The sequence below is a fragment of the Ictidomys tridecemlineatus genome, chromosome 3 (assembly GCF_052094955.1).
Source record: "Ictidomys tridecemlineatus isolate mIctTri1 chromosome 3, mIctTri1.hap1, whole genome shotgun sequence".
NCBI classification, from domain to species: Eukaryota; Metazoa; Chordata; class Mammalia; order Rodentia; family Sciuridae; genus Ictidomys; species Ictidomys tridecemlineatus.
In genome coordinates, this window is record NC_135479.1 from 37,922,107 (window position 1) to 37,941,618 (window position 19,512).

The 19,512-nt window shown below is 57.0% G+C and overlaps 1 protein-coding gene and 1 long non-coding RNA gene across 3 annotated transcripts in view; one reads left to right on the forward strand and one right to left on the reverse strand.

Moving 5' to 3' along the window:
- Nucleotides 1-19,512, reverse strand: part of Tmem132e (transmembrane protein 132E) — a 51,582-nt gene that overhangs the window by 30,374 nt on the left and 1,696 nt on the right. The gene's annotated exons all lie outside the window — the stretch shown is intronic.
- LOC120884153 (uncharacterized) lies at nt 9,517-13,797 on the forward strand. Of its 2 annotated transcripts, XR_005726424.2 has the most exons (3): nt 9,720-10,035; nt 10,649-10,908; nt 13,227-13,797. It is a non-coding gene; the product is annotated as an uncharacterized LOC120884153 (long non-coding RNA). The 2 variants fall into 2 exon arrangements; XR_005726423.2 differs by lacking the exon at nt 13,227-13,797 and having other exon boundaries at nt 9,517-10,035; nt 10,649-10,998.

Here is a 19,512-nt window from a genome sequence, read left to right on the forward strand (position 1 = left end):
CCTGGGTCATAAGAAGGACACAGAAGCCATCCTGAGGGGTGTGCAAGGGAGGCGTGGGGTGCCGAGCCCACCGTACACCGCTCCCGGATTCTCTTCTGCCCGAGATCCGCAGCTTGACCCCTGCTGCCCCAGAGATGCCCTCCCTCTGCCAGCCTGGCTCCACGAGATGGTGTGGCCTTCTGCAGGGGGCACAGGGAAGCTACGGATCTTCTGGTCTGTCGGCAGGTCCTGCTCTCACTTGTCCAGGCTGGAGGGAGACTGGGGGGTGGAAGAGAGGAGGCCCCTCCCACTCCAGCAACTCTTCAAATGCCTGAGAACTGAGGGTCCCAGCCCAACCCCCTCACATCCCCCATGCACTAGAGACAGTAAACTGAGGCCCAGAGAAGTGAAGGGGTCCCCCGAGCCCACAAGGAGAGTGGATGGGGCTATGTGTCTGTCTGGCCTCTGATCTGTGCTTGACCAACACTTTAGGGACTAGACCAGGCCAGGGAACTGTCTACTAGGGTTCCACAGCCCAGGGAACTGGCCCAGTTTCCTGGCAGCAGTATTGTTACTTCCAGAAGCTAACTAGCTTCTCCCTAAAGATCCTTTCTTTTGTGCAAGGTGGGATCTGATGGGATAAAGAAATAATAATAATAATAATTATTATTATTATTTTGGTACTGGGGATTGAACCCAGGGGCACTCTACCACTGAGCCCCATCCCCAGTCCTTTAATTTAATTTGAGACAGTGTCTTGCTAAGTTGCTTGAGGCTGGCCTCAAACTCGAGATCCTCCTGACTCGGCCTCCCCAGTCTAAGATTACAGGTGCATGGCACTGTGCCCAGCTTGGGAGGCAGTTTTCAAACTGTGTTCCCAGGAGGCTTTGGCAGCAGGGTTCCCCTGTGACAGACCCCAGACCCAGTGCCTGGCAGAAACCGTCAAGGCCACATGGTATCCACAGGAGAGAACAGGATCCTGAGTCTGAAGGCTGGGTTCAGACCCCTCCTCTTCTGCTAACTTGGAGCAGTGCCCTCTTGGAAGGGGTCCTAATTGCTCATATGGGGCAGTTAGAGGGGGCCACGGAGGCCCCTGGTAAATGGGAGGGGTCACAGGTTCAGGAAGGTCCTTGAGCCTGGGGCTTTGGGGTGGGGGTGGGGAGGCAGCCTTGGAGCCCAGTCACTTCCTCCTCCTCCTCCCCTCCTAGGCCCCAGAGGGGCCAGAGGCTTACAGAGAAGCGACTTGGAGTCAACAAAGACAAATTGGTTTAATTGACCCAAATTAGCAGCAGGAAGGGCCTGGATGGCCCAGCTGCTGGTCCATTTAATCACTGTCATCCTGTGTGGTCAGGGCCAGTCCCCTCCCCCAAGGCCATCAGGGTCATCCTCCCTGTGAATGGTAGTCTCTCTGGTGTCCTCCATCTACAGGAAGTAGGGCTGGGACTTTGGGGACAAAGACAGCCTCTGGCCAGAGGCCAGAGCTCCCCATAGGGCTCACAGCCTGGCCTAGGACACCGGGACCCTCGTTCTGAGTTCCGCTGGAGTTCTGGGGCACAGTGGCACTGACCCAAGGACCTCCACTGAGATTCTGTCCACCTCCTGGGCTTTAGAGGTGGGCAAAAGGGTGTGCTCTGCAGGGCCCCCTGAGCTGCTCTGCTCCCTGCTTTCAAATCCTCACCAATTCCTTTCCAAAGCTGGGGCCAGGTCAACGGGGACCTCCTGAAAGGTTGCAAGCCACAGCCCTCAGTGGCCCCTGGTTCCTGGGGGCTGTTCCTGCCCAGGGTCTGCATTTTGAGAGGGCAGGAGGACCTCTGTTCTCCCCAGGGGCCTCCCGCTTCCCGTCTGTTGCCTGGTGGAGATCTTCTTGCCTCCCACAGCAATCACTGGTGGAAGGCCCATGGGGAGCTGGGCCTGGGCCTGAGTGCCAGATCACGGCCTCACCTTCTAGATCCCCTTCTCCAGCAGCACCTAACTTCTTCCCATTTGGAATCTGATCCGCCACCAGTAGATCTTGCACGCTGCTCTGGGCCCTGTGCGGAGTACCCAGTGCTCTGTGCCCTTCCCAGCTCCAACCCGGTCTCCTGCCCCAGGGCTCTGCCTGCCTAGACCTCTCAGCCCTTCTTGGGCCTCTCCCAGCTGCTTCTCTCTGTGGCCCTCTTCCTGTGACAGCAAGGTCGTCCGTCGGCCATCTCCATGGACGCTCTACTGGGTTCAATCCAGGTGCCAAAATGCACCGCAGAGAAGACCCTGGGGCGGGGGTGGGGGGTGTTGCTAACTAGCTTCCCTGAAAGCAGAACATCTCTGTCTCCTCTCTCTCTCTCACACCCACAGATGCGTGTGAATGCACGCACACACACACACAACCCCTATTCCACAGACAGGCTTCAACTTATAAAAGGGCTGCTTATCAAAAGTTCATTGGAAATTGGCTCTTAGAACTCAGAAAACACATTTCAACACATTTCCCTACACAGACCACATTATCAGGAGTCATCAGTAGTAGTTCAGGTTGAATATCCCTTATCGGAAATGCTTGGGACCAGAAGTGGTTTTTAGTTCCATTTTTTTTTTTTTTTGCCTATCTTTTGGGGAATATTTGCATATACATAATGAGGTATCTTGGGGGATGGGACCCAAGTCTAAACATGAAATTTACGGACGGCTCCTCGGCACCTGACACGCACAGCCTGAAGGTAATTTCACACGATATTTTTAATGCACCTGCATTTTGACTAGGATCCATCATGTGAGGTCAGGCATGAAATTTTCCACCTGGGGTGTCATGTCTGTGCTCAAAAAGCTTCAGAGTTTGGAGCGTTGGGGATTTCAGGTGTTCGGATTAGGAATGCTCAGCCTGTGGTAGTTATCGGTATTTATATTCCCAGGCTAGCCCACCAAGCGGATTTTTACCCATAATTTGGTGAATATTTATTGATCCCCAATATATACATGGTGAGACTGATTGGCAATCTAAGAGAGATACCTTGAATTCTGGGTCCCAGAGCAGGGGACCGAGTGAGGCAGAGGAGGCAGGAAATGGAGAGGTCCCTCCAAGTCACTTAACACCAGGACAGGCCCATCTGTGACACACCTCTGCCTCCCTCCTCCATCCCACGGTCCCATCCTCTCATCCTCAGGGTCTCCATGTCCCCTTCCCTGTGCAGGTAGGTCCCAGCTTCAGGGGACCCCCCCTAGGTCTGTCCCAGTGCCACAGGTCCCAGGCCCCCCCTATCCTAATCCGGGAGGCTGGGTGGTCCCACCGTCCCTGCTCTGCAGCCTCGGGAAAGGCTGGCTCTGGCCGTGGGTTTCCATCTTGGTTTCCCATCAGAATCACCGGAAGCAATTTCTGAATCTCTAAGGCGGGCACCCAGACCCCAGCATTTAAAAGATACTCCTCAGCATGCAGCCAAGACTGAGCACCACTGTCTGACCTGTTCTGTGTCTTGCAGAAGGTATTGTCTTGTCCTCCGCCTCAACCCGCAGATCCCCAGAATCCATAACTGCCCACCCTCCCCCGACTGTGACGCGGCATCAGCAACAGCTGACACTGGTTTTGCACAGGCCATCAGGGAGGGATGGGGATATCCTAACAGCCCCAGTGCTGAGGCCACAACCAGACCAGCCCACCGCCACAGTGAGGACAGGAACTCCAAGATGATGTGACTGACCGCTGGCCAACGGGGGTGGGGGGTGCTGAGCCACGACGGGATGTATGGTGCTAGGTGTTCCTATGCAGGCTTCTAGGATGCCCCCTAATGAGAGCGATTCATCTTCCACGATCCGACTCTCCATGCACCCTCTTGCTGTGAAGGAACCCCTACCTCTGTTTCTTCATTAGAGACCTGCTCTGGTCAGTCTCTGGAACCTGCTTCCAATTCCATCTAGAAGGTCTTTGCCTAAGGCTGGCCGTGTCCCAGCCGGGTCCCTCCTTCTGTCACTGCTTGGCAGCCCTGTCCATCTATTCCATAAACATGCCACTTATTTTCACCCACCTGGGCTCAGTCGGGCCCCCGTGAGCCATCATCAGTGAGCTTGGGAAGGATGAGCCCGCGCCCAGGGTGGACAAAGGATGGCAGATGTGGGGACCTGGTAGAGGCTGGAGATCTGAAGCCACAATTCACATAGCAGCAGGAGCTGCCGAGAGGGGCCGGCGGGAGCTGCCAGCAGGGAGCAGGAGGTGGTGAGAGCCCCTCAGGTCAGCACCCGTCCACCCCCAGGAAACCCTAAGCTGCCAGTCCAGGCCCTGCCCAGGTCAGCCGTCATGCCGAGCGCCGGCCCACATCCCAAGCTGGTGGAAGGTAATTTCACGTTTGTAACAATTATTCACATAATTGGGTTCCAATTAAATCAGAGAGGGGAGTGATGGGCTGCGTCTGTGTTTGCTCTCCGCCTTCCTCCTCCTGCACATCAAAGGCTCTTCCTCCTCTGGAGCGAACCCACCTTCTCAGGGGAGTCTCCCGTGCCTGCGGCTCTCATTGGGGCTGAACTCACTGCAGGGTGCCCAGGGGTGCTGGGTGCCCAGGCATGCACCAGTTCTTTTCCTGGACTTCACCCCCACTGGAGACGGACTGGGATCCCAGGGAACAGCGGGTAGAGAGGGTGGGCCTGCTCCCATCAACAGCACCGCACAGGCCCCTGGGTGGCACGGTAGTGGGTGTCTGGGGGAGGGAGAAAGTGGGCCAAGAGCTGGCCAGCTGGGCTCCTTGGGGGTGTCCCAAGGGCTGCTGGGTAACAGGGCAAGGTGGTACCTCCACGTTCCCGCCAACCAAGAGCTCTGATCCCATCTGTATCACGCGTGGCCTATCTTGTCTAGGTAGCGTGTAAATATGTTATGATGTGTTGTATATTGCATTTCCCTGGCTAAAAATATATTAGAGAAACCACTGCTGGCATACACGTCGACCACATCTCAGACAAGGAGACTGAGGCCCAGAAAGGGGAAGGGTCTTGCTCAAGGCTACACCCTGTCCCTCTGCTACAGGGGAAGGCCCCTCACCTCAACCCCCAATGGCCAGGTGACGGCAGAGCTCCACGGGCCAGGTGACGTGGAGGGGAGTGAGGGTGGAGGTTCCCAAGGGAAGCCCTGCCCAGGTCATGGTCTCTAGGTGGAACTTCCCTCCCTAGTGCTGGAGGGACTCTCTTGTCCTCTGGTCCCAGGCAGAGCCCACACTGAAAAGAGGTCATGGTCACGAAGAGCGGCCAAGGCCACGGCTGGGAGTTTGTGCATCGCGGTTCTGAGTGCCAGCCCCGAGGAGAACCAAGCCACGTCTGGGGACCCTGGCTGCAGGAGCTCCTCAGAGGGACCATATCTGCAGAAAGACACAAGTTCATTCAGTGTCTGGCAGACAGTAGGAATTCAGAAAAGCTTGGGAGCATGAATGAACGAGCGAGACCTCAGTCCAGCGGTCAGGACCTAGGTTTCTAAGTCGCAATTTGAGATGCAGAACAAGGAAAGCCAGAATCAGACATGGGCCTCAGGGTGTCCCCCAAGCCCTGCCAGAGGGAATTCCCCACTAATGGGGCGAGCCTAGCCTCTCCTGGGGGCATCTCTAGTGTGACAGAGGCAGGCTCCTCTGAAGGAGTCCTCAGATGGATCGGGGAGGCACAGCTGTCCCTGGGAGTCCCCAGTGTGGTGGAGCAGGCTGAAGGGAAGGGGTGGATGTTCCTGCCCCAGGAGCTCCCTGTCAGATGGAGGTCACAGCCCTGACTGAGGGAGGAGGCCAGGCCCGGGGTGCGAGGCTGATTTTCTGCTTTCTGGCCTTGGAGCTGAGGAGCCCTGCGTCTGGATGCCCTGCAGGAAGAAGCCGGGAGCTGTGGCCAGGCCGGCAGGAGAGCCATCGGCATTCCGGTCAGGCAGCCAGTGGCTGAGTTATTATTATTTCTTTCTTTCTTTTTTTTTTTTTTTTTTTTTGAGCTACTTAGAGCAATTTACAGAAATCATTTAGGGGCCGTTTAGGGAGAAGAGAAAAGATGAAGACTTTTAAAGGCAGGGCCCCGGGAAGGTTTTATGCAAATCAGCTTTGCAGGGACGTGAGGACCAGTCTAGATTCCCAGAGGGCAGCGGGGCAGGAGCCTCAGGGCTCCGGTCCCTGGAATAGCTGGGAACCATGGAAAGGGATCAGGGGGAGCCGGTATTGGACACGGGCTGAGCAGGGAGCCGGCTTCCCGGCTAAGCCAGCTGCTCCAGGCTCTGTGTCCCCTTCTGTGTATGGGGCATCCTACAGGAGCACAGCTGACGGCCCTGGGACCAAGCTGAATGGGTAAGACGCTGGGGGGCCAGAGGCAGAGCCTTGGGACCCATCACCCCAGAGAGGAGAAATCACTCTTTTTAGGCTGGACAAGGACACAACTGGCCTTGGCTGGGCAGGATCAGAGTCTGAGCTGGATGCCTGGGAGCACAGGTTGTGTGTGTGTGTGTGTGTGTGTGTATGGGTCTGTGTGTGTGTGTAGGCGCGTGCGTGCACACACACAAACATATGATGTGAAAGGGGAGTGGCGGGGGTCACAGAGAGGGGAGTAGTGGGGAAAAACGAGAAAATCAGTCACATATTTAACCATAGTCCCCACCTCCTGCTACTTGGGATGTGATTAACGGAGATCAAATCTGGTCACCCCATGCCCACACCATGCCTTCTGGGGTGCATCTCCCAGATATAGCCCCTGGGGAAGCTGGAGATGGGGGTGAACTCAAACTCAGTGACAGGCCTGGGAGTCAGGAATCTGGGTCTTCGACCTGCCGTTGCAACTCCTGACTGCTGGGTGACCTGGGTTAAGATCATTCCCCTCTCTGGGGCTTAGTCCCTCATCTTTAAGACAGGGATGCTTCCAGGTGAGAGGGGCATGAAGTCCCCTTCCTGTTTCCCTGGTGTAAGTTTCTTTGACTTTAGGGACCTTGCCTCACTGAGCGGCCCCTCTGTGCCACTGTCCGGAGAGACTGCAAGTGTAAACGGTCTGCAGGGCAGCTCCCCAGACCCCACCCGCAGTAGGGAGGCTCGGGCTGCTCTTTCTTTCCAGTGGCTGGTCCCCAGGATGCAGTCCTAACATCCGCTCTTTCAGCTAAGATTAATCGTAGCTCCTGAGCCTCAGCTCCACAACCCATGGAGTCCCCTCAGTCTAAACTTAGGGAGCACAAGTAACTTTGGCCAAGGAGTCCTTGCAGAAGCCCCTGACTCCTGGGGTGTATTTTTTTTTTCCTTTGGCTTTGGAAATTGAACACTAGACCACTGAGCCACATCTCCAGCCCTGTTTTGTGTTTTATTTAGAGACAGGGTCTCACTGAGTTGCTCAGCACCTCACTTTTGCTGAGGCTGGCTCTGAACTCTTGATCCTCCTGCCTCAGCCTCTGGAGCCGCTGAGACTGCAGGTGTGTGCCACGACGCCCGGCCAGGCTGCATTCTTTGCCAGCACCACTGCAATAGCTGGGTGGGAAGGCTCTGGGCAAAATGTCCACCCCTGGAGCTGCTGGAGCTCAGCCTGCCGGCAGCTCACACAGATTTTGGCAGTGGTTGCTGCAAAACGACAAGAATCCCACCAGATCCACTTCAAAGCCCCAGCGAGTCCAGGTGTTCTGGCACCTCTGCCACCCTGGCATGGATTGTATTCCACTGGCATTGCTCACATCCTTGCCCCGTGACAAGGGGAACTGTACTGGCATCACCACATGCCTGGCGTTTGCTGCAGTGCTTGATGATGAGGAAATGTTCAAAAACATGCACTAAATAAAACAATGGCTACCATTTATTGAACACGTACTATAAGCCAAGCACTGCCCCAAGTCCAGAACCAGCATAAACTTATTTATTCCTTCTAATAACTCCATGAAGAACATAGTCCTCATTCCCATCGTTTAAATGTATAAATGGTTCTACAGAGAAGTTAAGTGATTTCCCCAAGGTCACACAGCTAGGATTTGGCCGGCCAATGTGCTACTGAATAAGTGAATGCAGGAATAAATTCTTCACCTCTGGTCCCTGTCACCCATTTAACTACCCATCTGTCTTCCTAGTGGCTCTCTGGGTGGGAAGGGTGAGAGGATGGGAAGGAGTCACCTCCACGATTTATTCTTTCATCTCACAAATACGTGCCGAGTGTTTCTGGTTGAGCTCTGGTTCTGATGTTGGGGCACAGAAGCGAACAAGACTCACGTGGCCCCTGCTCCCGGGGGCCTCCATTCCAAAGGGGGTCAGTGTACAGACCAGTGGACACATACCCAAGTAACATGCCACACGACGGAAAACAGAGTGGAATGAGGGGAAAGAGGTGTCCAGGCAGGGCACCAGAAGGCCAGGCAGCAAGACCAGGTCCCCAAGGCTCTGTGCCTGGCATGCTGGGGACAGCAAAGAAACCATCACGGCTGCTAATGAGCAGCATGGAGAGGTGGGGTCCGGAAGGGGACAGCTGCGGGGACTTTGGCCTTCACTCCTGGTGAGGCGAAGACGCTGAGCAGAAGTGGGCTCGACCTGACCCGTGGCTTCCAGGGGGACATGGTCTCCGGGGTGGGGGAAGCTGGGTACCTCCTCCCCAGCCCTGGACAGAGCTGCTGGACTAGATGGGAGTCGCGGTGGCCAGCATGAAGCACACCAGCGCTGGGCAGGGCTGGGCAAGGCAGGACAGGGCAGGGGACTTCCAAGGAGGCCTGCAGGGAGGGGCCTGGGCCCAGCTCACCAGAGCCAGGGTGTGACTCCTGGGGAGAGAGTTGCAAGGCCTCGGGCAGCAGCCAGCCCTGTGCCTGCAACACTGGCCCCGGGCAGCCTGGCTTACTGGACCCCAGATGCACTGCTGGGGAGCATCAGGAGCACAAGGACCAGATAGGAAAGAGGGGACCCTGGTGCAGGACTCCACGCAGAATGTGAGGTGACACGACAAATCTTTGGATACATTGGTTCAAATGAACGATTAAAATCAGTGTCCGCTGTTTCTTTTTCTCACGTAAAGACTAGAAATGTTCTAAAGCAGACCCGCGGCTCCTGTTCTGTCTCTTTTGGACGGGGCAGATGCCGCCCAGCAGCCTGGACGTTCAGGACAGGGACACAGAACCCCACCTGGAGGAGGGAAGGGTTTGTCCCCACACACAGCTGGTCTGCGAGCCAGGAGGGGAGTGATCAGCCAGATAGAGGGAGGACGTGGCGAGCAGGATGGAGCAGGCTTGTTCGAGGTGACCCCTTTGGCCAGCAACACCGTGGACCGTCAGTGACCACAGTGACCATATACTGAGCCGACTGTGCAAGGCAGGGCCAGACCTCCGCTGCCCACTCAACAGCCACACGGGATGGGCAGGCATCTCCTCCCATTGTTGTCGGATGAGGAAACTGAGATGGAAGAGTGGCATGCCCAGGGCCACCTGTCCCCAGCCAGGAGTGGAGGAGCAAGCCCTGGGCCAGGACCTTCAAGGGCCAGGCTGCAGGACCTGGGGAGGCCTGGGCTCCATTGCAGAGACTCCCCGTGACCCTGAGCCTGACATGCCACACGGGCTGCCTGCGCCGGCCTAGGGGCCCAGCCTTAGGGGCTACTATGGCAGGGGGCACCGTCGGGAAGCGGTGGCATGGCCATCCAGGTACTGGATGTTGTGGCCGGAAGCTGGAGCCGGGGAGCGTCCTCCACCCCAACAGGCTGCAGAGGCGCTGGGACTGTGGGCAGAGGCCTGGGGCTGATTTCTGGGGAGGAAAGGAGGAGGGAGAAAGGAACAGGGGCCGGCCACTGGCCACTGCTTTTAAAATCCAGGAGCATGTTGCTAGGAGTCACCAAGGGAAAACAAAAGATCCCAAACAAAACAAAAACCCAACCACCAGAAAACCCACCACCACTGGGAAGCCTCCGGCACTGTCTGCTCAGCTTCTGGGCAGTGAATCTACCACCATTCTCTGGCACCTGGGCTCCTGGGGCCTACACACTGACAGGTCTCGCTGTTGGGCCCTCTGGCTGACGGCTGGGTGTGGAGTGAGGAGGAGGGAGGTCCTGTCTCTCTGGGCTCCCTTACTTGGCCACCTTCCCCAGGACTCCTGAATGCAGGATGAGGACACCCGTGCACCTGTCTCGGCTTAGGGACTGCTGGGAACGGTAGGCAAGCCTCTTGTGTTCTCCAGGCCTTGGCTGCTAAAATAATGGTTGCACTTGCAAATGCTGAGCCTCCGCCATGTGAGCTGCCGGTCCCCTTCCATTTGCCGCCCGGCCTCACAGAGGTGGAGACCAGGGAGCAGAAGGGCCATCAGGCCAGAAGTGCTGTCAGGCCGCTGCTAAGTGACAGAGGAGGCTCTCACACTCAGACCCCTTCCCTGGATCTAAAGCGGGCTCCTTGCCATGCAGCGGTATCTTGGATGACTTCTCATGATCATTCCCATTTGGAGACCCCTGACTCCCAGAGGGGGGCTGCTGCAGCAAATTCCTTCCGCTTTATACCAATCTGCAAACTGACCCCTGACCCAATAATTATTGGGACCCCTGCTCTGATCATTGCCATTCCCCCCTCTAACCCTTCCAGGCCTCCCCAGCATTCCACTGACCATGAGGTCACAGTCCTGAGAGGCCTTAAGAACGTCCAAGTCAACCACGTCCCTGGGCAGACAGCCTCATAGCCTGCACTCGCCACCGACATCCCTGGCTGTCCCCAACCTGCACTCTGAATGCTCTAAGGCCAGTAGCTATTTTTGCCCTGTGTTTCTGTCCTTCTCAGGGAATCAGACCCAGGAGATGCTGAGTGTCCAGCCTTCTGCAGCAGAATCCGAGCCTGGCCGTGGGCTCTTGGAGTGACACCTCTTCCTTGAAGCCTCCCCTGAGCCCCTCTGACCGTTATGGAATTTTCCTTTCCCTCCCTCCCCCCACAACACTCTGTGTCCCTTCCACAGTGTCTGCGGCTCTGCATTTGATCCCAGTCTCTGCAGACGGAGCTCATCTCCCTGGGACGCCCCATTAGAAGCTCCCTACAGGCAGGCGGTACGTTTCCTTCATCTTTCCACTCAACCCGGGGCCTGGCATGCGCTTGTAAAATTAGCAGCAACAATATTGACAACTGTCGTTTTTGCACATCGGCTGTGTGCTAAGTGTGACTCTAAATATTTGGCATGTCCTAATACATTGAATCATCATAGCAACCTTCCTTATAGATGGGGTAATTTCGTAATCATTTGCAAATGAGGAAACCCAAGCACAGAGAGGTTAAATAACTTGCCCCACACCACACAGGGTTTGACTAAGATGAGCAGTTTGGTGCCAGAGCTGAGTGCAGGGAAAGGGTGAAGGGGGTGGAGAGCCATAAGGGGAGGGGGGAGCCATAAATGTCTCCACTATGTGGAGTCGGAGCAGGGTTGCTGCTAGCCCGGGGGGGGGGGGGGGGGTTGCACTGAGTGGCACACAGTAGGTGCTCAGTAACAATGGACTATTAAGATAACGAGACAGCTCAATGGCTGGTGGGGGCTGGAGGCTGAGGAGACTATCCCAGGCAGGAGGACTGGCAGTGCCCACCTGGCTATCACCCCGCCACTTCCGCCAGCTCCAGCCGCCTGTCCCCAGCCTTCAGACCTCTCATGCCTGGGCTGGCGGCTGGCAGTTTTTCTCCTGCCGAGAACAGCCATAGAAAATTGAGATCATTTCTCTGCCGTGCTGGCAGCTGAGAAAATGGCAATTTTTCCTATTTCCAATCCAAGAGTTCCTTCCTATTGGACAAAGGCCCCATGAGCCTGTCGGGCCAGGGGAGAGTATGGGTCACCCCTGGGCAGGTCACCTCCTACGAGGCGTGGGCTGCAGTGGTCATGCAACCGCAGGCTGCGGGTGGCAGGAGGAGGGGGCCACTAACCAAGACCCCTGAGGGTGTCAAACAGGGGCAGGTGGCAAGGTCCCAGCAGCCGATGACCTAGTTGCTGCAGGCTGCTCGGGGACTCAAAGGACATGGGGCTTTGCAGTCCTTGAACTCAAGAGCCTCCAGTTCACCATGCCCCCAATCAAGAGTGGCAGCAAATGAGACCCAGCTTGTGTGTGTCATCACCCCCACATCCCCTTAGAAGTGGAGTTTCTGTAAAGGTAGATGATTTGTTAAAAATATTAAAATTTGTGATGGGTATGGTGGCTCACGCTTATAATCCCAGCAGCTCAGGAGGCTGAGGCAGGAGGATCCTGAGTTCAAAACCAGCCTCAGCAACAGCAACTCAGTGAGACCCTGTCTCTAAATAAACTACAAAATAGGGCTGGGAATGTGGCTCAGTGGTTGAGTGCCCCTGAGTTCAATCCCCTGGTTGAGTGCCCCTGAGTTCAATCCCCTGTAACCGCCCCCCCCAAAAAAAAAATTTGTGAAAGAAATGGGAAGTCGCTTAGCATCCCAAATGCCCTGCAGAGGACAGCTGGCCTGTGGGCTCCACCAGTATGCCTCCCCATCGCTCTCAGCTTGCAAGCTAGCTTTCTCACCAGGGCCTCTGGGCCCTGTAAGACCCACCCACTCACCCACCCACCCATCATGGCACTCCAGCCCCTCTGGCTTCCCTTCTGCTCCTTGAATGGTCAAGCCCGTGCCCCAGGACTCTGACACTGGCTGCTGCCTCTGCCCTTGGGCTCTCCCGGGTATAGCTGTGTGGCTCTCACTCCGTACATCCTCCCCTGCCCTCGTCTCTGCTGGGTGATGCTTCATCCAATGGTCATTCGCTTTGATGCTAAACAGCTCTCCCCAACGCACACGCTCCTCAGAGTTCCCAATCCCCTTACCCTACTTTTTGCCTTCTAACATATAGAACTGACTTATTGGATAGATTCATTCCCAACCTCTGCCTTCCCTTCCCCCACGATGCAGGCAGGTTCCCTGAGGGCAGGGGTTTTGTTGTGGCCACTGATCATGGCAGGGCCCCAGCTGAACACCTGTTGGGGGCGTCCGTGTGCACATTCATGGATTCCTGTGGCCCATTACCAAATGCTTGCTTCTCGTCAGACACCCCTGGGTGGGCAGTGGCTTCGAAGCCATCACGCCCCGTCTGTGTCCACAGGAGCCCAGGGCCGGTGGGGAAGCCTAATGAAAAGCACAGCAAATCTGTTCTGGAGAGATTCTTGTGGTTTTCTCTGGTGGACGTGCTGTGGCTCGGGAGCTGGGCAGGTGATGGGTGGGAAGGTGCTGGGGTCAGAGGGGGCAGCAGGTGCAGAAGCTCTGACATGGGAAAGAGCATGAGTCGTCCAGGAGAGGGGGGGGGAGGGCAGCTCCAGGTGAAGCTGGAGGGACCCTCACGGGGTGGTCCCTTTCTGTGGCTCATTCTGTGCTTAGTCCTTGTTTGCAGGACACGGAGAGGTTTGCTAAGAAGCCCTCCCTGTGCGGGCTCAGAAAACCTGACTTCCAAAGCTGGTGAGGCCAGGGTTCTGCGAAATGCGGACCACAGGGCTACCTGCACGCGGCGGCCACCACGAGCGTCAAGTGGATCTGAACCGCACAGGCAGCTGGACCTCTCCACCAGGCGGTGTGGGACCGCGGCTGAGCAGGCGCGCACTGAGCATGCGCCTCTCTTCTGGCTCCCACCGACACCTTGCTCCCGCCGTGACAAGTCTGCTGCATCATCTGAACCAAGTTGCCAAAAATACATCCACTTCTGGGCCAGAGCCAGGCTCCCCACAGCCCCCAGGTCTCAGGGCCGGGGCGGGAGGACCGCAAGGGAGGGCCCCTCCAACCTCTGAGCAAAGGGGTGTCTCTCCCACCAGACGCGCGGCAAGCAGGCGACCATGGCCACCTGTGCAGGTTGCTCATCAGATGGGCCTCTGTGGAGAGGAGGCTGCCTCTCTTGTCAAATGGGGTGCTCCCTGAGGGCACCCCACCTCTTCTCCTCTCCTTCAGTAAAACAGAGAGGCTGCTACCCAGTGCAGCGTGGCTCTCCTGTTTGAAGCTGGTCACTGCTAGGGCTATGATACTGGGGAGGGGTCTGAGGGGGAGGGGAGGCGTATCCTGGCTGTCTGCTCTCCCTGGGACCAGGGTCTTCCCTGGAGGTCCCCATGTTGCTGGGCCTGGAAGTCTTAGATAGAGATGCCTTTGGGAACCTGACTGCTTTAAGAGACATCCATCCATCCTGGTGACCATGGGCACACTGTTCTCTCAGCCCCTCCTAGGATCAGGAGAGAGATGGGCCCCGGGAGACAGAATAAGCCGAGAAACCCCACACCAGCCAGTCCACATGTCCTCACTGGTCCCAGTTTGAACTGATTAGGAAAGTCATTTATGCCAAGAGAGTCTCCAGTCACTCATCCCCATAGGCCATAGGTGTGGGTGAGAATGCAGTGGGAAGGACTCGAGTTGGATAAAAAGGAGAACTTTCCAAAGGCAGATAATTATTTAGATAATTTAGGCAAAAAAAAAAAAGGAGATTTTCTTCAATTATCTTTTCTACCCCCATTTTTTTTTTGCACTGAATAATTCATTCTTGCATTCATTCATTTGTGCAATAAGCACTGAATTATCTAGGTAATTGCTCCCATTTTCCACTCCATCCTGCTGGGCTGTCTGTTAGCCAGCAGAGCCTGGGGTGCCGGGGTGTGTGGGGAGGGGGTTAGGAGGGAGGGGGGCTAAAAGGAGCAAAGGGAAGAGTGGAAAGGGGACGGTCACTTCTGGACTCGAAGCCCGTGGGTGCTGAGGGTGCTCTCAGGGCTGGCTTGTCCCCCTGTGACAGCGCTGGTCTCACTTCTCAGGACCCCCTCCCTCCCTGGGCTGTCCATTTGTCCCCCAGAGACTGGTGTGTGTGGCTGGCTGAGTGCTGGTGCTCCGTGACACCCTGCCCCATCCTTGGGGACGGCTGGAGATGGCCCAGCTGGCTGAATGGCTGATAACAAGTCCTGCCTTTCTTTGCATTTAAAAAGACCAGAGAAGGAAAATAGGAAAGGACATTTATTTTCTTGGAAAAAAAATATATATATACGCACACAACCGGTTCATTAATTTCTTATTAAAATTCCGTGTTGAGCAGGGGCGAGGAAGGAGTGGGGGAGACCCTGGGGAAGGGGCGGGAGGAGATCATCCCCGCTTGTTAGCGCCGGCTGCGGGCGCCCATGGAGGGAGGCCCAGGAAGGTGAGGGGTGCTGAGGGGGCTTCTCATCACCAAGCAAGGGCGGGACTGGGCCTGGACAGTTCCTCCTCCCCTCTGCAATGGCAGAGGAGGAAAAGAGGTCTCAGGAAGGAGCAAGATTCCTGGGCCCACGCAGCAAGTCTCGATGACAGTCCGTGTTTGAACCCAGGTGCCCTGCATCCTGGGGGCCGTGGCTTCAAATGGCTTTGCCATGGCGAGAACCCAGGGCTGCCTGGTCTCTGCAATTGGGTCTGGAGCTCGTGATTGGGAGCTGGGAGGAAGACCCAACCCCTCTGTGTTTCTTTTTTAGTGCTTGGTCAGGTTGATTAAGGAACGCTACAGTGATGGATGGCCTCCCCTGCTGGGCCAGAGGCTGGCTGGAGACTGGAAGCCTCTCTGGAAGAGGCTGTGGAGAGGGAGGATGGCTGGGCTGGGGGAACTTGCTGTCAATCCAGGAGCCCTGTTCAGGCTGATTCCAGGATTAACTTGGGGGGTGACCTTGGTCAGCCCTTGGCCCTGTGTGTCCATTTCCTCAGCCATCCAGTGGTTGGATGTGGTGGCTTGTGGATGTCATTACATGACGTGCAGGGAACAAAGCGAGACCCTGCCCAGGGTAGGCAGTGGGCCAGGCCCTGGGGGTGGGGGGCAGCTCCTCTCTGGTCTGGTTTCTGCAGCAGCATCACACTTGCCCCCAGCAGGGCCCCAGAAATACCTTGAGAGCCCACAGGGGCTGCACCTCCTGCAGCCAAGCACCCAGCCCTCCTCAGAACAGATTCCAATAAAGCTCATTTTCTGCCACCAAGTTTATAACACATCTCCACCTACTGGCCTCAAACATTAACAAGGCTGTGTGGTGGCACCGGGCTCCATGTGGCCAGGAGGAGCAGGGGTGTGGGAGGAGGGAGGCAGCACACACCTGGTTCCCAGCAGCGGGGACACCCCAGCCTGGTCCTGTCCTCCTGCATCTCCAAAGGAGGCCCCAGCTTGGGTCATCAGGGGAATGGAATGGGGAGCGTGGACACGGCCTGGGGAGAAACTCTGGGCTTCTGGGCCAAGGGCCACATGCACTTGAGTTCATGCACTCAGAGCAATGGGGGACACTGGCATTTATATCCTGAGACCATGTCATAACATGACACCTGAGACCCATGTGTCTTGTAGATGCCACTCCAGGGGCATGGCATGGGCCTGCTCCTTCCTCTTGTTTTCTTCCTAGCGTCCCTGCCTGTCTCCTCCCCTGTCCCTCTTCTGCCCCGGGGCCCAGAGCTCTCTCTCTTGCCTCATCCATTTCTTCTGAGCACCTACCATGTATGAAGCACTGGAGTGAGAGGCAAAGACATGGAAGATGTGACTGACTCCTGTCCTCGAAGCAGGAGGTAAACATGCCCATGCACATGCTTCCTGTGTGTGCCCAGCCTGGCTCAGTCCCCAAAAGGCAGGAGGATATGCAGAGGCGGCATCAAGACAGCTCTAGTACTTCTGTTGGGGCAGGAGGGCTGCTGGAGAGAGCAGTCACTGGGACATCTAGGGAGACTCCCGGGAGGAGGTGATAACTGAACTGTGCTTTGAAGGGTAGGAAATGATTTCTGGAGGAAGGGTGATCCAGATGGAGAGAATGGCATGTGGAAAGCAAAAAGGCAGGAGAGTGATGAGTGACGCCTCATGAGGTACATGGAGGATGGAAAGGTGTGTACCAGACATGAAGATGTCCATAGGGACATGTCCATGGAGGATGTTGGACACAGGGCAAAGCTGACTAAGGCAGCGGATATGATCAGCTCTGCCACAGACTGAACCATCACCTGGTCCTCCCAAACTTTCACATTCAAACTAAATATGGAGGAGAGTCTCCCCAAAGACAGAATCAAGAAAATGGCCTTCACAGATGATCTCTGGAAGAGGCCTTGAGACTGGCAACAGTGTAGGGGACCCAGATGCCCCCACCATCTACCCTTTGAGCTGAGCTGGACTCTGAAAGGGAATGGGGGGGGGTCTCTGCCCAGCAGTCCTGGCAGAAAGAGAGGAGGGCATGGATGGGCCAGAGACCACACTGCCCGTGGAAGGTGGGGACATGAGGGAAGGAGGCCAAGGTCACCCTGCCCAGTGGCGCCAGAGTCAGACAGAAACCCAGGCTACTTGCCTCCAGACTGTCTGAGTGGTCAGAACCCTGTGGCCCCAGGATCCTGCCAGGCGTCAAACAACTGCACCTGCCCCTCCACCCCCACAGCATCCTGGATCACCCAGAAAACCCAGCCATGAATTAGGCGTGAGATTAAGTCCATGTGCCTTCCTTATCAGAGGAAATGGTTGGCGGAATGGCCATCAGGCATCCTTGGAGGAGGAAGGGCCAGGGGACTCTTTTTTTTTCAGGGGGAGGTTACTTTTATTTGGGCCTTTCCCATTCGGGGGATCCCCAAGTTTTAAGCATCTTCCCCAGAGCAGAGGGAAGACTCAGACATGGAATGGGGAAGAGTCTCAGGGGAGGAGGGGCTTGGAGAGGGAGTCAGACAGTCAGGAGGCGGAAGCCTGCCCCACCTCAAGTGTTTTCTTCCTGCAGCCAGGTCCTGAGCCCCAGGCGTGCAGCACTGGGCTAGCAGTAGCTGTGTGACAGACAGAGGAAAAAGCCACGGTTCTTCTCACTGCTCCAGGACCACCAGCAGGGAGACCCCTGGGTTCCAAAGGAAAACCAGAAGCAGAGAGCAAACAGTCCCAGGCATTTGCAGGCAGCAGCCAAGGCCCACCTGGAACTGGAGCCTAGGAAGCAGACAAGATGCTGGCAGGTGACAGAGGGGAAAAGAAATTTAGTGCCAAACTGAGGAATTAGGAAGGGGTGGGTCGGTGGAGACCTAAGGACAGTGTTTGAGCTGCGAGAGGTCTTAACTGGATTTCGGGATGGAAGGTCTGACAGCAAAATGCAAAGGTGGGGAGAACCATGCCTAGACCCAGTCCTGAGCTCCCAGGTTTCCTCCTGCTGGGCACTTGGATTCCATGCTCACCGGGGCTAGTCACCAGCAGCTCGCAGCTCCAGTGTACAGAGGAGCCCACCTCTACCCCTTTCCCATCCCCAGTCTTGCAAACCCCAGCAGGCAGAGATTTGGGGTTCAGCTGCACTCCCAACCGCCCCACCCACTTCCACCTACCCCAGGCTGGCGCTTGCCCTGCCCATTGCTCTCCTAGTAGAGAACTGAGGTTTGCTATCACTGGTGAACTGAAGGCAAAACAGCCCCGTGGAGTCACTCCCCACGGGGAACAACCAATCCCCATTCATAGAGACCGGTCAGCCGACTCCCCTCCCCCTCCTGGCCCCAGGACCCTTGGATTCTGAGAGACCATTCTTTTTCCTATTCTTTCAACCTTGAGAATGCACCCTGGTCAGGGTGAGGGAGGCCGCTGGTTAGAGACCTTGGGCACACACATGGCACGCTTAGGCAGGCTCCTAGGGACTGGGCAGCTCTGGGCAAAAGCTGAGCACGGCACAAGGAGAGTCTTCCTCCAACGTGGAGAGGCCACTACCCCCTCCGTCAAGTCCCTCTCCATCCTGTCCGAGGCTCACCCTCAGCGTGGGGTATCGAAACCTTCGTCACCCCGCCTTTGCTGGTTGGGGAAATGTGTCCCGGGCCTGTTGGATACACGTTGGGAAGGGCAGAGGCTGCTCTTCTCCATTCTCCTCTCCCTCTCCCTTCTCTTGGAGCATCTCCAGCTTGCGGAAGGCCCGCCGCAGCCACCTTCCGTCTGGTCTGAGTTACCACGCTGGGGGGCTGTTCAGAGACCCTCTGTCCCCCATCCGTGTCCCCCCTGTCCCACAGCCAAAGCGCGCCAGCCCGGCCCCTCCCTCTCCCACCCCTTTCCCGAGGAGCCCGGGGCGAGCCTGGGGAGCAGACGCAACAGATTGCAGAAAGCAAGAGCGCCGAGCCCGCTCCCTCCGCGCGCCCTGCCTGCGCCCGCTGCCCAAACCCCCGCCTCCTGGCTCCGCTAAGCCGGCCATTTAGATGCAGCTCACAGGACCGCGGGCGGCCGGGCGGCCGCGGCTCCCGGGGCCCTGTCAGTCCACTTCCCTTCTCCAGGACCGCCGCAGGAAGCCAGACAGCGGGCCGCGCGGCCCCGCACCCGCCTGCGCGCCAGCGGCCGAAGAAGATGCGATTGCACGGATCCCAACAGCCCCCCGCCCGGCCCGCTGCAGGGGGAACCGCGGGTGGGGAGGCTGGAACGCGATCCAGCAGACCCCTCTAGATTACCATAGGCGGACACGCCCCCAGGTTCTCGGGTTTAGACCCTTCTTTTTAACCCTGGGAGGAATGGAGCGAACCCTCCCCCCCAGCCCTTTTCCTGGGCCGGGCTCGGTCCCCTCCGCGGGTCTCGAGCTTCAGCTCCCGCCAGAGGGCTTAGGGGCCGGCGATAACTCAAGCTGCAGCCCAAGACGCCAGGCTGGGAGCGGCGGCAGAGTCCAGGGGGTAGAGATAGGGGTTCTCCTTTCTCCGGTCCTCCCTGTGCCCCCTCCAGTGGCGCCCGCCGCATCTTC